Here is a 17,621-nt window from a genome sequence, read left to right as displayed (position 1 = left end):
TATTAATCGACAATGTAACGGGAGCGAGCGCGTACTGTGAAATTCAAGCGATGCGGATGCGTTAGAACGGCAAGGGGCAAAGTCTTATCATTTCCGCCGGGAGGAACCTCATCGTCTTAAATATCTACGTAATTTCTCATCTGCCAGAGAAATTTATCAGACACGCGTGTCAATCTTTTTTTTTGACAACGAGTGGCGTGAAATGGGAATTTGCCGTGACATATTAGCGTGTTGAAAGAACACGTTGCGTAATGTGACAGCAACGTCATTTCTGAGCTCGATCGAGCTATAATTAAAATTAATGGCCAATTATGTTTTCCCGCAAAGTACGTCGAAATGTCAAGCCCGTCGTTCTGGATTGACATTCAAGACAAAGAAGACACAACTTTGCTTTTTCTCCCATCTTCTCTCTATATTCTTTCGTTCGAGGCTTTTATTCACTTGATTTTTCAATCCAACGATACATTTACTATCATTAAGAGGAATCGTTCGTCTTCCATTGTCCATTTTTAACCTATCGTCAATTCCAACAAAGCGTAAATTACCCCCGTTCCTTTGCCGCTATTTTCTTTCGAACTTTTCTATTCCAAACATACCGACTGCAACTAACGACGATTGTTTCACTTTGGAAATTCATCTTTTGTATCCCCGTTGTAGAGAGGCAAATCTATCATATATTTATCGAGCATATTTATCAACGTTTCGTACGAAACACTATCAATTAACTGGAGAGTTCACCTCGTTTGGTCTTTGGTTGAATTCTTCGGGTCGCAGTTAGGGAAGACAGTTCTCATCCCTTCGCGCTCTCGCCAGCGCGTCTGACGCCGCCTTATATAGATTCATCTTCCCGTTCGCGGCCCTCGTGTTTCTCTGTATCCGCGGCGAAACACGGCTATCGGGGATTTCGCCGAAGCCAGGGCTTCCCGATATGTATACACGCAGATTGCAGAAACTCGGAGAAACTTATGCGGGAGAGAGCGATCGTTACCCAGGAGGCACGGAACGGGGAACGGAAGCAGTAATCCCGGGGTACGGGCGCGCGCCGCTGTTTGTTCTATACGTAAGATCTGCGCGGCGTGGCGCGGCGCGGCGCGGCGTGCTCTGTGTATCTTGGCCCGCCGATATCTCCTCAGTCAGCCAGGAATATTTAGTCAGATGAGGAGACTCGAACAAACGCCTCTAAGGCTTTCTATTAAGACGACTCTTTGATGTGAACTACCGTGCACGCCGCTTTGGTCCCAGCCCCTCTCTCTCTCTCTCTCTCTCTCTCTCTCTCTCTTTCGCCACCTACCCGTCCCATCCCTCCAGTCATCCTCTCTCGCACTTCTTGTTTCCTCTATGCCTTGGTTTCTGCTTCTCTTTCCTCGAACCATATCGCTATTCCTCTTTCACCCGGGTCTTCGAATCCCTCCTATCCCCTGGATATCTCCCTCTTTCCCACCGTCTGAAACTCTCTCCCCCATTCATCGGCCACGCGAACCGAAACACCTATCCACCTATGGGCTAAAAGGGGGTTCTCCTCCCTTCCTCTCTCCACCCTTGTCCCCTTTCTCTCTCTCTCTCTCTTTCTCTGTATATACACGGTTGGTCCACGCGTGGCTTCGTATCGCTTCGACCCGTCTCTCCCGCTATTTGTTTCCACTAATTCAGAAATTCCTGACTCACCCTCTGCGCGCGGCCACCCTTCGTTGCTCGTCTCTTTTACCCGAGGCCCCCACCGATCCTTTTCACCGCGGACACACCGCACCGCGCCCCAAACTTTCTCCTTTCTCGTTTTTAGACCTCCAGCAGCCTTTCTCTCTCTCCTCCCCATTTCATTTTTGCTTTTCCCGAACTTTTCCTTTCTCCTTTTCCACAAACGTGTCTCACGGATGATCGATAAAAGCGAATTTCGATAAAAGCCTTTCTTTTCTTTTTAATTTTCATTTCCCTTCATTTCCGTTGCTTTTGTTTCTCTTTTTTTCCTAAGATTGATTTTCGCGGATCAACTGATCAATTAAATCCTTTCACTATGATTTCAGTCGTGATAGCCTATGTAGCTCTTCGGCCGTACGCTTGAATTTGAATTGATTTGTTCAATCGTGTGTAGTACGCCTTTTGATATACACATACATACAACCAGTTTTTTAACGTTTCAAGATGACTGAGATCTATTTCGTTGTCTTGAAGGTCACGTTAAAACAATTCTGAAGTATTAAATTTTCTCAAGGATATATGTATATGTATTTGCTTAAATATATATATGTATTGTTTGAGATGAATATTTCAAATTAAATATAAACATATTAAAACAAAGTAGCACGAGAGATATCAACGATTCATCAGTGAATAAAAATGATTTATCATCTGGAAGTGAATAATGTATCAGTAATATTTTACTTCAACTTGTAAACAAATGCTTATTTTAAATTACCAACTTTTTGAAAAACCGGCAGAAAGTTAATACTTAAAGATTTGCAATATATCTGCAGGTCTGAACGTGGCTAAGATTAATGAATCTGCCTTATGAATCAGCTGACTTGTGCCTTGGACCGATAAACACTCGATGTTACAGATGAAAGAGTCAAGAACAAGATACACACCTCTTCGTATCATTCTGTCTCTTTATATCGAAACACGTTCAAATACGTGTACACCACTACACTTGCGCGCGATTCAGTCGAACGTTTAAAAAAAAAAAAAAAAACGTGACCACGCGAAACGAATTCGAGCGTGCAATCTGCAACTCGTTACTCGCGTATGACGCGTCGTGTACGTTTCCATTACTCCTCGGCATGGAAAAAATTAGCAAGAGACACCATTAAACGTCACCTGGAAACGTCACCTCCTCGCGCCCCTCGCACACACTCGGGATCGTCCGATCCGGAATTCTAACGAGAACATTAATTCTCCCGCGAATTTTTCAGGCGTTTCGACCGAGCATCGAAGAAGAAAGGCAAAGAAAGAAAGGAAGGGTCACGTAGGTTGCGTAGCGCGAGCTACGGGCAGCAGCCATCATCAGCTAGCTCGTGCTCGACCACCGCGTGCCGACAGCTACTTTAGATTCCGGCCGAGCAACGACGTCTTAATAAGTGCGGTTACTCCTCGCTACTTTCCTCGGCCCGCTGGCCATTTTTCCGCGAGGCTATTGCGGTGGCGCGCATATTGCCCGCGCGTCTAAACGAGAGACGGTGCCGGGCCTGCACGCGCATTGTGGTCGTTGAAATGGCTTTTGTGGCCTGCCGGGCATACCAACGGTTTTCCATCAACTGAACTCTGTTAACATTGATGCCAGCGCGCATCGCGTTGCATCCTCCCTGCCTCTGCGCCGCGCCACTGCTTTTCTTCCTCGCATTCCGGGAATTCGTGCCCTCAGCTATGCAAACAGAGGGGGTAGGAACAATGTGCCCTGAACACAGCTGCTGTGTTTTCTTTAAGGGGGTATTCTGGTAATCCAGCTTGGAAAAATCAATTTTTTCTTTCACATTTTCTCGAAGTACATGCTTTCGAAAATGTCTATGTAAAAGGATTTGTTTGAGTTCGTAAAATTGGCAAAGTTATAGCTGTTTAACCTTCTAAGGATGGGGTACTTAAATCCCTCTTCACTAGTTGACGGATTTAAATCGCCAGGCGAAGTTTAATTTTACATGTTTTCATATAAATTATTGTAGCTCCTATATTTTCAAAGTTAATCAAATCAAAGACGTTGTTTTGCAATAATTTATTATAATTTATTTGCAATAATACAATTCGGCTTTTTCAGATATTACATAGGTGTCGATATATCGGACGTTAGCACTTGGAAGGTTAAAGGAAAGGGTGTACTCGCAATATAAGTATGAATATTTTTGTACAACGGGTAACAAAAACTTGAAATGTGTTTTTTCTCAAAAAATATTTTATTTTATAATGTTATTATTTATTTCTATATTATTGTTATTTTATAATATTTTATTTTTTTGCACTGCTCGACTGATTGTAAGTATGAATATTTTTGTACAACAGAAACTTCAAATGTGTTTTCCTCAAATTCATATTCTTTAAACTGGCTGACGTTTTAGTTGACCGATTGATTTGAAATTTGGAGATCTCCACCGGATGTACTTTTATCGCATGAACCACGGATTTTAAAATCTGATGTTTTCTTCTATTTTCTTTTACCATCTTAAAAGACAAAAAGCACAAGAAAAATCGATATTTTAACTTCAATGCTGCCATTTTTTTAATTTTCAAAATTTCGCTGTTTCTGTAATTCTTGAGGCATATTTATACTAATTAAAATGCATTTCGCTCTTTAAGTTTCAAATAATCAGATACACCGGAATTACGTCAGCCGATTTTAATAACATGCTTTACCTAAGGCTATATAATTTCCACAACTTTTATTAATTTCGTTAAAAAAAAAATTGTAAATACTCTTCAAGTATGAATAAATCTTGCGGAAACTGCATACCAAAATGTATGGTTTCCTTAGAAAAAAAATCCCAAAATAGTCGATTTTTTCAAGCAAGATTACCAGAATACTCCTTAACCCTTTTAGTGCTAAACAACGATAATGTTGTCATTGGCTAGTTGAATAAGTTTCCGCCGTTTTATTGGATTCCGAGTAATGGAGTCAACACGCTTATAATTTAGAAGAGTTTACTTCCTTACAGTCGTGGTCGTGTATGAATTAGAATGATATAGAATGATTTATAATGATGTAGAATGTCTTAGAATATGATGAATGTCTAATGCTCTTGAATATGATGTGGAATGATTTAGAATGTTTAATGCTCTTGAATGTGATGTGGAATGATTTAGAATGTTTAATGCTCTTGAATATGATGTAGAATGATTTAGAATGTTTGATGCTATCGAATGTCTCTAAAGCATGTCCTTATATATATTTGGTTATCATCGTCAAGTGGAAGGGAAAGGAGCATAAATGATCAACTATTGGATCTTGCCCTTATAACTAACTATTCACAGTTCCACTTTTATATGGACTGTTGCTAGCTCATTGTTAGTATTTGCATAGATTTATTGTCCAGTTGGTCATCCAATAGTTTTTTGTTAAAACTTACACAGAAGAATAAACAATACCTGGTGTAGGCAAAATATTTATTATCATTAGCTGCAACATTTTGCCATTTTTCAGGCAATAAATGGTTCCCGTGATAAAAAAAAAATTGTTCTCCTTTTAAGGAACATGCATTCAGCCTCGTAAGAAGCGAAGTGCTTACTTGTTAAACGTCTTCCGACGTCTTTATCTTTTGAAACATGTGGCCAGTATATATATCTTGCTTGCGAATAGATCCTGCTACCTTACAGTCGATTCATCAACATTCAACGATTCTTCAAGTGGGATTTACTTGACCATTTTGATGGTTCCAGTGTGAATGTTGGAGCAATATTTTGACAATACTCTTTCAAGCTGATTGCAATCCTGACTATTATGGTCGAATACGATGACTGTTTGCGTGACTACGTGCGTGTCGTGTAAGAGCATTCTAAATGTCTCGAGGGACATGTGCGCTGGGACAGGGGCGGAAGGGTTAATGCAGTGCACGCACCCCGCGAGACTTTCCGTTCAACTCTATTCAAGTACGTAATTGGAAAGCACACAGACTGTTCGTAACTATAAACAAATCGGGATGTTACTTTGAGGCTATTACGTTCTTCTTCGAAATGCGATCGCGACAAATACGTACTGTCTGTTTGCAAATAGACGGTATGCGTTGACAAATTTTTACACGGTCCGTTTTGAGTAGATACTGCAGAAAACAACAATTTTTCCAAAATGCTTGCGAGGCACGTGTCGAAAGGTTATCCTTTGAAATTCCATTCCATTTAACCGTAAGTCTTGCGTGGTAGGTATAACGAAAACAGGTTATAACAGCAAGCACATTCATACCACGATCAAATTTCACGCGACAGCGTTTACACCTCCGTGTTTCACCCACGATTATTCCCCACCGACTCTCCAGTTCAACTCGACTAACGCGTGTACCTGGTGCGCACGTTGATACCTCTCGGGTTCGCAAATTCCACGCCGTCTCGGTGTGCTCGCTGCGCGCGAGAAGCCGAGGGGAACAAGTGGAACGACACGAACCAGAAAAACAGGTAGGATCGGACACGCGACCGATTCTGAAATTCGTGGACGTGTTGCTGAAACCGATTGTTGGATCGTTGCGCGTAAATGGATCGGGTTCTGTCAATTGGATTAACTTCTGGCCGACGAGACGACGCCCGATCCGGTTATAATAGCGAGCAGTGTCGCGAGTCGTCGCTGTGTGATTCGGCAATAGCGTTCCTCACCCATCCCCTCGTCTCAACCATAGAACATAGAACAGGTGGAAACGCTTCCACTTGCGCGGCTTGTCAGATCGAGGGAACGCGTAGCAAGCAAACGCGCAGTTGTTGCAAACGTTCGATTTTAATTAGCAGAGGAAATCACGCTGAACGACGGAATGCCGTTTCAGAGCTCCAACTGCTAGGCGATTCGTAGGTTTTCCTTTCCGACGAGGCGATTTCAACTTTCATGCCGCTGCATTGGTGTGAAACGCTGTTGTCGTTTCGCTCTCGCGCTGCGCTTTATTCTACTAATTGCAAGAGCATACAATGGGTCTGTAAACGTAATCCGCTGTTCGTTAACCGATCGTCGATCTATCATAGATCCAAAGAAGTAAATAAAAAATTGTAAAATTTCTTATATACGTTTATTCATGTGTAATAACAATGCATATGTATTTGTCTTGCACTTTCGTCAGTCATATCTTTTCTTTTTGTTTAAAGAATCTGTTCAATGTCGATTGCTTTCCTCTCTTTTTTGGGATTTTTCGGAATTGATTCGACGAGCATTGTCGTTGTAAAGATCTCAATCTAGTTTGGTTGCCATTATAAAACCGTTGTTCTAACATTCTCCTACGTCTCCAAAAGATATTTGATCAGCAGATTAGTTCTCTTCGTCTTACTCTTTTTTCAGTGGTTTCAGAGTTTCTTGATGTTCTTCTTGGAGTTCTTCTTTCGTCAGATGATTTTCATGTTTCAATGTCATCTTGATTCCAAATCTCTGACAGTTGTCACAGTTTCCATAATTTCAGGGACATTATCATCGTGTTACGGTGTGAGACGTTCGTTATCCGAACATGTGTTCATCATCTGAACATAAGAATCTTTCGTGAAAGTGTTTGTTATCCGATTTGTTCGTTAACCGATCAACAAAAAAGCAGTCTGTAGCGCGATAACCCGAATTTGTACGTGCATCGTATCGTGTCTCGGTTCGTCGAGAGAATCAACTTTTCCCTCTGCAGCAACTGTCGATAACCTTTGGCAAGGTTTCCACGAAGGACATCCGGCGTCGTCGGTGATCTCCAGCACGTGGACACCAGTCGTTACGCAACTTTTCGTCCCGTTCGCCATCCGACACACTGGTGAGCTCGCACCGTGCAATCGGGAATACACCAGCGCGTGACACTCTGTCCTTCGGTGGTTTCATCTTCGAAAACATTCCGCGATCGAATATTTTTTTTAAAAGAAATACTTAAATTTTTGGACATTTAAATGTCCATTTTAAGGTCATGTTCTGCACATATCTGAATGTATTTTTTTTTACCAGCTGCAACATCAGTGACTTTGAAAAAAATACTTTTACCAGTTATTGGCCTTTTGGATACCATTCGTGTTGGCCAAAACATGTTTTCTGTATTGTCATAATTCGAGAAGATACTTGTGGCCTTATTTAAATGTACCTGTTATACGATACGATGTATCGTATTAAAGCATATTAAAGAGAAGATGAGTGGGTACACTTTTTATAATATGTGACGATATGCGTTTTTATGCTTTTGTTCTTTTTTTTTTTTTAATTCTTTTCGTAACATACTTTTCTACAAAATCGTCGCCCGATCCCATTTTCTTTTTTTTTTTTCATTTCATGAAAAACATACTTTTCTCGTACGTGAAGAAATTCGTCCCTCAACCACACCGTACCGTAAAAAATAAACTATCGTAGAAAGATGAATGAAAATCAAAGAAATGCATTTCACTATTGAACACCTCAGCTTATCTATTGCAGATAATATTTCAACACAATATCCATCGTATAACAACAGAGTCATATTGACGTTTTGGACAAGTAGTCATGTTACATTAGATACGAAAGATATCAGTGGCGCAGTGTGAACTTGCCAAAACCCTGACGCGTACGTAGTGAAACGGGTAAACGATGATCAGACAGCTGTTACCGCACCTTTCGCGCGCGCGGTTTTGTCACTCTAGATTTGGTTTTGCTCTTCGAATCGTGGTGATATTTCTTGTTTTTCGCTTGTACCGCGAACGAAGCAGTGCATTCCCCGCCCTCCCGCGTGGTATCGGAAACACGTCAAGAAGAAAAAGGTTGGAAAGGCGCGGCCCGATTAAATCGCGCTCGAGAATAGGATGTTTAATGAGAGTTTGCGTAACACGCGAGAATGGCCAGTGAAACGGCACCCCGTTACGGTAACGGCGGCGTAACGCCAACTGTAACGCGCGGACTGACGCGGCCAGCGAGGATAGCGAGCGTCGCGTTTCTTGCAACTACACCGATTCGGAAGACGTTGGGTCGCCTCCTTTCCCGAGCAGGCTTTCCGCGTAACGAGCGCGGGCGCTTCGATCCACGCTCGTTCCACGACGTTTTCGGAACCGGGGACACGAATTTATGTTTTGCTCCTAAACGAGCGACAGCCGCGTAACGAGGAACGAGAAAACTCCGCGCTCGAGTTGAATTAAAAAGGGGAGAACGTTCTTTGTCGAATATCTCCGCGCTCGGGAGACAACCATAGGTACTAGTCGCGTTTCCTTTTCTCTCTTCGCGCCTTCCTCGTGAACGATTTATGCAAGTTACGCACAGAGTCACGGCCAACACAGTCGTGACCGATCCTGGCAATTTTCTGACTGACTGAAGCGCACGAATAAGCTCTAAATATTAGTTCTTTGCACTCGACTGTTCCCTCTGAGGACAGAATCTAGCCAACAGCTCGGACTTTCCTCGTTTCTTGTAATTTGCTGAGAATTGTAATGTGTACATTTGGTGTTGTATGATGCAATGTATAACAGTATAATAGAGTGAAAACTGTAAGAACAACGTGAGAAGAAGAAAAGAATTACTGAAGACAGTCCTCACTCAATAATTCACGTAAACTAGACTTCTTACAAAAGTTCAGAAAATGGTACAGAATACAATTTTCCCAGAGATTGCGTATCATTACGTGAAACTACGTATCATTCGCACTTTTTTATTATACTTGCTCCAGCAAACCCGCAGTGCACGTTGATGATTGGTTTTAAATTTAAACGATGTCACACGTTAGAAAGATATACAAAATTTCATATTAAATTTCATATTAAATACCATTTGAATGATAATATTTTTAAATACACCACATGAAGTTGCTATATCGTTTTATTCGAAGTGATGCTTCTCCAATAAATTGCTGGTAGATGACCAAAGAAAGGTTTATCGAGGGCAGAAGGTTTAATAGCTCAGAAGCCAAACTCGATCGTACAAGCAATCGCATGAAAACGTACGTAATTGTGTACACTGCGAGAGGGTTCTTTTCCTTGGATTCCATATTTAGATCTTGTCTCGTTTCCTTTCGCTGACAATGAATACCGCGATACCCGACACCACGGTCATTTTCATCGAGCTGCGCCTGACGAAATTAGCCGCGTATTCACGCCAACCGGTGGTTAGGTTTGACAGCTGTTATTAAACAGAAGAAATAAACAATCGTTCGTTGCCAGTGTACGACGTACGACGAAACGCCAGCTTCGACATAATTTCTGCATCGACAGTTTTAAATCCTTTCGAACGGATAAAATAGTTTTCGCGATCGGACAATCTGAATGCCTCTGTTCTCTAAATTGGCAGAGTAAGTCGAGATTAACTTGAATTAAATTTCGAAATTATGAAACTTCGCGATTAAATTAAATCTCGAGAATTTGTACAAATTGTAAGTGATAATAGGCGTTCAACTTTTGTAGAAAAAATTGTTACGCGACGCTGTTACTTCCTCTGTGAAGAAGGGTAGTAGGGGAAAGGAGAATATGACGCGTTACATAAATGATTTTTTTCGTTGCGGGGGATGCGGGCCGCAACTACAATAAGATATATTGAAACGTGATATGCCGTGTCGTAAATATTCCGGGTGTGATTTAAACGGGAGAGTCGGAGAAAGAAAGAAAGAAAGAAAGAAAGAAAGAAAGATAGATAGACAAAGAGAGAGAGAGAGAGAGAGAGAGAGAAGATCCGCGCCGTACGTCACAACCATTTGTCTCCGGCGTCTCCAGGTATACACGAGCTTTCTATCTTGATTTCTATGCTCTGCCGGACAACGAGCCGCGGAACTCTTACAACGAAACACGCCTCGTCGTGCCGCTCCACCCAGAAAAGGCCGCTTTGCGTGTCACGAAGTCGCGAGGTAATTTAATACGCGTGTAAATCTTCCACCTCCTCCCCCTCCCGATCCTACGGCCAACCGCGCGTTCTTTACATCGGGGGAAAAATATATCGCTATCGTTCCGAATCGGTAGAGCCCGCTACTTTCCTCGGCCAGCAGCAGCCCTCTGGGCAGCCTTCTTCCAACGCTCTTTTCTCCCTCTTTCGTAAATTATCAACACTTTGGTAATTTCAGTTTTCGAAACTTTCTCCACTGTCATTCTTTCCTGCTTCCTGTCGAGAGTGGTAACGAAAATTCGAGAAAAAGTGATTTGGGAACTTTCAGTTAACACTGGACCTACCAAAATGGTCGAAATGACCAATTTGTAACTATTGGAAATTCGTGAACGGTACTTGAAAATCCTATTGATTGTATTTTTATTTTGAATTTTGAGCAGTTTGTGATTCACGACGGCGTTAACTACCAAAGTGATCAAAATGATCAATTTGTAATTTTCCATGGAAATTTTATATATATATATATATAAATAAATATATATATATAAAATATATAAAAATATATATATAAAATATATATATATATAAAAATATATATATATATATATATATACAGTGTATTTTTAGACGAGTGATTTTTTAATAAAATATTCGTTAATAGAAGTTTTCTTCATCATATCGTCGACTTTTTCTTGCACTTTAATTTCCTTGCTATAAATGCAATTAAACAATTATACTAGAGCCGTCGATAGTTCTAGTGTTGACTGTAGATTTTCAAAAGCTCTGATTCACAGCCTGTCCCAGAAAGAAATCTTTGCCAAAAAACGTTATAAAAAAGAATGATTGTTTGACTTCTTGGATACTTGAAACTACATCGAGCGTGTGACCGTTGCGCGTTGCTTTATCAAAATAAAAGAATTAGATAAAGAATGAAGCAGGGAAAAGGGGGCAAGTTATCAGTCGTAAAGTAAAGTTACAAAGAGAAGTCTCATTCTGTCCTTGGAGCCTTGTTAGCATGCCTCCGCCGCAATGAGTCCGAGCAAACACAAACAAGACCCCAAGATATACCAAAAGATCAATACCGTTTCGGCTCGCTTCCTATTTGAATTGTCCGTATCGTGACAATATTATCTCGCGAGGCTTTACAATCATCGATACCTCCGTCCTTATCTAATCAAACGTCATATTGACCACGCCTTGTTAAACACCGCTGAGATATTTCGCTTGATCTAAATGTAACATCTAGCCGACATTTGCAACGTGTCTTACACGTTTGCAACACTCTATCTCCTATTCTATTAAAAAAAAAAAAAAAAAAAAAAAATACAAAGATCAACGACCTTGGATCCAATTTCGACAAGCCTTCGATTATACGAACGTTCTTCGTTCTCTTCGATGATCGACGTGCTTCTCTAGCAACGATTTATTAATTTATTAAGTACGCCGTGCGATATTCGTGCCGATCCGGCTAGAGACCAGCTTTGAGATCGTTTGTAAATTCCCCGATGACGAAACAACGGCGAACGAATGGCCAGGTAAAACACACTCGTGACGCCAAGCGTGTTGAACACGGTTTCACGACGGATGATGCGCGGAGGAAGACGCGAGATTGCAACGCAGCGCGTGCACGCGGAACGATGGCCATCGTTCAGTCTGAGCAGTGAACCTCCTAGAAAACAAACAGGCGATCCTACCGTTTATACACACATACGTACGTACATACGTGCGTGGAGCCGTACGAGGGTTCGAGGTCGGCCGAGCCACATCAAATATGCCATAGAAAAAGTAGGCAGGCACTGTTTAAACGCGCACAAAGCAAACTAAATAATGTTAAATAGCGGGGCGTCGCGGCCTCTGCTCACCGTGTTTGTTATAACATTTACTCTGCTGCGCCACTGTTGGCCGGCTTTACGGCCCCGACCGTAGAAATGTGTCTGCCAGATATCCTTCGCGCTCTCTTACGACTCCTCGACAGCGGAATAACTCTTCGTTTCGCTTCGCACCGCGCCACGCAGGATCGCAGTCATCGAGAATCCTTTCTGTTTTCTCCATCGTTTTCCTCACTCCCAAAACCTGGGCAAAAAACCATCCAATGTTTGCTACTTTTCGACGGATTTCTCGTTGTTCCGTATCTCTAATTTCTTTCATTTTCTTTTTCTATTTAACCTCTTGCGCACGTCGGGAATTGTCTGTCCCAAATTGCAACATTTTCTCGGTTTTAAATATATTTAAATGCAACCCAGGCGAAACAAATGACAAGTTTATTACCTCTTGACAGTGATATCACACCGACGAGTTCAAAAGAAGAAGAAAGCGACGAATTATTGTATACGGTTTGGTCACTCGTTATGGTCCGCGAACCAGTTGCCAGCGCAAAGGGGTTAAGCTTTGGAAACCTTTGAAGGTTCGTTACAGCTGCATCTGCAGAATCAAGTAAAATAACAAAGCAAATAAGAGTATAAACTTTATATACATTAAGGTTACAGTCCTCAAGAAAAATTGTCGCATATTCATTCGGGATCTTAAGTTTACTGGGGCCAAAATTTAATGGAGCGCGGGTTATCCTGACAAAATTCTATGAAAAAACGCTGTCGGTAGAACTTCGCGACAATTTTGTTTTCAATTTTCAAGTTCCTAGATCACACGGAACAGTGTACGGTGGTCCGAAACTTTTATTCAACAACCCGTGCACGCATACAGGATTTAGATTAAATCTAAAGAGTGGAACCGTTTACATAATCGTTCCACGGATAAATACGTACGCCTAATGTCGCCAAGACGGAAACGCGTTATGCTAACTATGGCAATTAAATACCAACTAACTGTTGGCATGTGCATTTGAGAGAATGCAGCTTCATTAGCGAAGAAATACGGTATAGGGAGCAGAGTCGAGAATTACAGATATCGAATAGCGGAAAACACAGTGCTGAAAACTATTTACGAGTGCCACAGGAACGGTTTCGGTCTCGTAAACGTTCTTCAGCTGATAATGAGATTCGCGCGGCGCATCATCCACTCTTCTATGAATAATGAAACAGTATCTCGCGTGTCTTAACGTTTAAAGACATGTTCGAATAATAATAGCAACAATAAAAGAAAGAAAGGAAGAGAAGATAATTTAACTACATTTTGAAACACGATCTGGAGAGCTGGGAATGCAAAGACAAGAACGATATACACAGTAAACTTTCTTTCGTTCAAGTCATTCGGAATTTTCATTGTAAAATGAAGAATTTTTTAAAAAATTTGTTACAAACGTTCGTGTATTTACATCTCAATAACTGCATATACAGCATTTATCGTATTGTAGGGTGTGACAATTTTTTGCCAACTATTTGTTAAGGCCAATAAGGAAATTTCGATTCGGTAAGAATCGACGCTGTAAAATATGTCATCGAAATAACGTTAAAAAGTTTAGTTCGCAATCGGTAAAAAATCGTACCATAAAGGTTGTAACATTCCGTGATAGTTGTTCCAATGAACCCCGTTCGTGTTTACCATGTTTCAACATAGTTTGTCGAAGTATATCTCTGTGATTGTAAGCAAACTATTATTATTTAATAATATTTCTTAATATTTAGTACTGTCGTAAAGTATTATATAATTTATAGAATAAGTATCTCAAGTATAATATCATATAATCTATATAATGAATTATTATTATTTAGTGTCACTGTAACACAAACAATAGTGGTAAAAATATTTGGAACAAAATGTTTCATTTTAAATTAATTTTGACATTGTTAAAAAGACTTTAATATCTTGAAAATTATTTCTTAATATTTAGTACTGTCGTATAGTATTATATAAATTATATGATACTATACTTGGGATACTTATTATATAAATTATATAATATAAATTATTATATAAATTATTATATAAATTATTATATAAATTATATAATATAAATTATTATATAAATTATATAATATAAATTATTATATAATTTATATAATAAGTATCCCAAATATAGTATCATATAATTTATATAATAAATTATTATTATTTAGTATCATTGTAACACAAACAATAGTGGTAAAAATATTTGGAACAAAATGTTTCATTTTAAATTAATTTTGACATCGTTAAAAAGACTTTAATATCTTGAAAATTATTTCTTAATATTTAGTACTGTCGTATAGTATTATATAATTTATATAATAAGTATCCCAAGTATAGTATCATATAATCTATATAATGAATTATTATTATTTAGTGTCACTGTAACACAAACAATAGTGGTAAAAATATTTGGAACAAAAAAATGTTTCATTTTAAATTAATTTTGACATCGTTAAAAAGACTTTAATATCTTGAAAATTATTTCTTAATATTTAGTACGGTCGTATAGTATTATATAATTTATATAAGTATCCCAAGTATAGTATCATATAATCTATATAACAAATTATTATTTAGTATCAATGTAACACAATAGTGGTAAAAATATTTGGAACAAAATGTTTTATTTTAAATTAATTTTGACATCGTTAAAAAGACCTTAATATCTTGAAAATGAAATTTATTATTTTCTGCAATGCATTTTAAACTCTACACACTTCTCTTGATAATTACTCTCTTGATCATTTTTCCCTGGACTGTTACAAAAATCGTAAGACATACATCAGAAGCAAAACTATTAATCATAGTAGCTTCCAAAATGGAAAGTAACCAAAAATCGACCCAATCGGCAAATCGTGTTAACACACGTGAAAAAATGTTGGCAGTTGAAATGGACCGGCGTGCACGTTGCCATTGCCGTATCAGCGCGCGGTTGCGAAACGCGATCGCACGCGTGTACGGTTAAGGTTCGTCGCTGGCATACAGGTGCGCGTGTCGCGAGGTGCTTAACGTTTGCTTTTACGAAAGCGCGTGGCGAAGACTCCCTCTCTCTCTTCCTCTCTCTCATTCTGGTTTCTATAATTTATATCGGAAGAAATCGGAAGTTGCAGCCGTAGCGATGCTGGATGCGCGACGCCGGTGTCGTCCGCACGGACTCTGCTCGCCGGGGCCGGGGCCGAGTCTCTCGAAGATCGAGCCTTATAAGCAGGTTATCACGAGATGTAGGAAGCCAGTGGCAAGCAAAGAAACGTATAAGGCCGTGGCGAGTCCACGGTGATGCAACGTTCGCTTCGTTGCATGTGAATCTTCGTGTACACGAAGCGGCGTGTACGAAGGGAACACGTTTCGCGCGACAAAACGAACTAAAACTTTTTCTCACTCTCTCTCTCTCTCTCTCTCTTACTCGACCGCGCTGCGTTTGTTAATCGTAGCTGTTGGTAGAGCCGCGATACCGGCCGCGTAAAGTTATTTGACGCTTCCTTAATGAACGGCGTAAATCATACAAATCGCGGGAAACGCGCGAATCAATTACGTCGTTTCTTTTTTTCTCCGCCACGGTACACCCGATTTAACGAACCCTTTCTGGCCTGGCTGTCGCGTAAGTTGCCAGTCGATATATCATCTCCAAGTAATTAATGCGGCAAACAACTCTCATTCGAGGAAATCGAACGCAAGGCGAGAATTTCTCGATGCTCCTTCGCCTCGTCCAAAAATAACAGATTAATAATCTAGCAAACAAATCTAGAAGCACCAACACGAATTACGAAACGAGTTCGAAAGCTCGACTCTACGCAACGGAATTTAAATCTTTCACGAGGCAAAAAGGGGGGGAGGGGGGAATCGCGTCATCTGGAAGATGGGAGAAATTCGTTTCGACCGTTTCGGGACGAGTTGTCCGTGTGGAGTATTCTTTCACCGGGTGGCGCAAGAAGACGGAAGCGATGCACGAGTGCACGTGGCCGCGACGAGAAAAGAAGGAGAAGGGAAAAAAAAAAGAAAGAGGAAGCGGGTGCGTGGAGTGCATCACTCGTCGACACCGACTAGATGGCACATTTCGGGGCTGATGGCCGTCCATGTTCCACCAAAACACACCGCGTTACAAAGCTGCGCGTGAAAGCGTACAGGGTAAAGACAGACCGCGGAAAGAATATCAATCAATCGTCTCGTCCCTTTGCAAGCAACCGTGGCTGGCTGTCGTGGAACGTAAACCGGCCGGTTTGAGAGAATCGTAGCAGCAGCAGCAGCAGGAGATGTTGCCACACGGCACCGCGTGCGTGCACGCTCCAACCGCTCTTCGCCTTTGCCTTTTCAAGTGCCACGCCAGGGAAAATAGGGAAGCAGTCCTTTCTATGACTGCTCGGATATTATTGTCAGCCGGTCGCGGATAACTAACAGAACAACGCCAACTGCTTCATCGAAACGTGCGTGTGGTTGGAAACTGCTCTGTGTGTATTGTCACTTACTAATTGTAAGTAGCAAGTTACATGCTAACAGAACAGTTTTCATTTTCAAATAACTGTTATTTTTATAAAGATTATTTCAAAAATAATTCGCTTGCAAAATGACGAAATTATAAATATTAAATTAATTGATTTCCGGTTAAATGATTCGTTTGTTATTTCGTGAAATAAATTGTTTACTACTTGCCAAGATCTTTACTTGTTATTTGATTTTGATGGAAATAACTGGTTTCTCATGGTATATATTAATAGCTCCAATGTTTATATTTCTTATTCTACGACATAGTCAATTACACTTATCTACAGAGACAAGTTGAAATAGATATCGCTCGATTTTTTTTTATGACAATAGAAGAAATTTAGATAGGTTCCAAACAAATATTTGTCAAGTAGACTATTCTGAATAAACGTATCCAAATTTTGTTCATCAACCATCAGACCAAATGTTTGAGTCCTCTTAAAAACTAGACAAATTTCTGCCATAACGCACAGTGATAAATTATTTTGATTTTCATTGATTACTATTTTTCATTCGTGGATTTTGGTTTCATTGATATTTATTTCAAAGACAAATTTTCAATCATCAAATAAATATTATTTTCTCAAATAATCAATTCCACAATTTATTATTTTCCCAATTATTTGCATAGCTTCAAATTGACCAAATGACATACCATTAATTGAAATCCATTATTTGCCAAATACTAATAAATTATTTTGATCTTCACTTCGATTTTCATTGATTATTATTATTTCTCTTTCACTTGAGCATTTTAGTTTCATTGATATTTATTTCAAACGTTATTTTAAAGACAATTAGTTATTTTATTATTTTCCCAATTATTTGCATAGCTTTGAATTCCTTCAATCAATCAAGTGAGCTACCACTAATCGTCTAAATATTAAAGAATATCATTTCA

Source organism: Frieseomelitta varia, unplaced genomic scaffold, assembly GCF_011392965.1.
Source record: "Frieseomelitta varia isolate USP_RPSP 00005682 unplaced genomic scaffold, Fvar_1.2 scaffold_823, whole genome shotgun sequence".
Taxonomy (NCBI): Eukaryota; Metazoa; Arthropoda; class Insecta; order Hymenoptera; family Apidae; genus Frieseomelitta; species Frieseomelitta varia.
The sequence above is the reverse complement of the archived record's forward strand: the minus strand, read 5'-3'. Positions refer to the sequence as shown.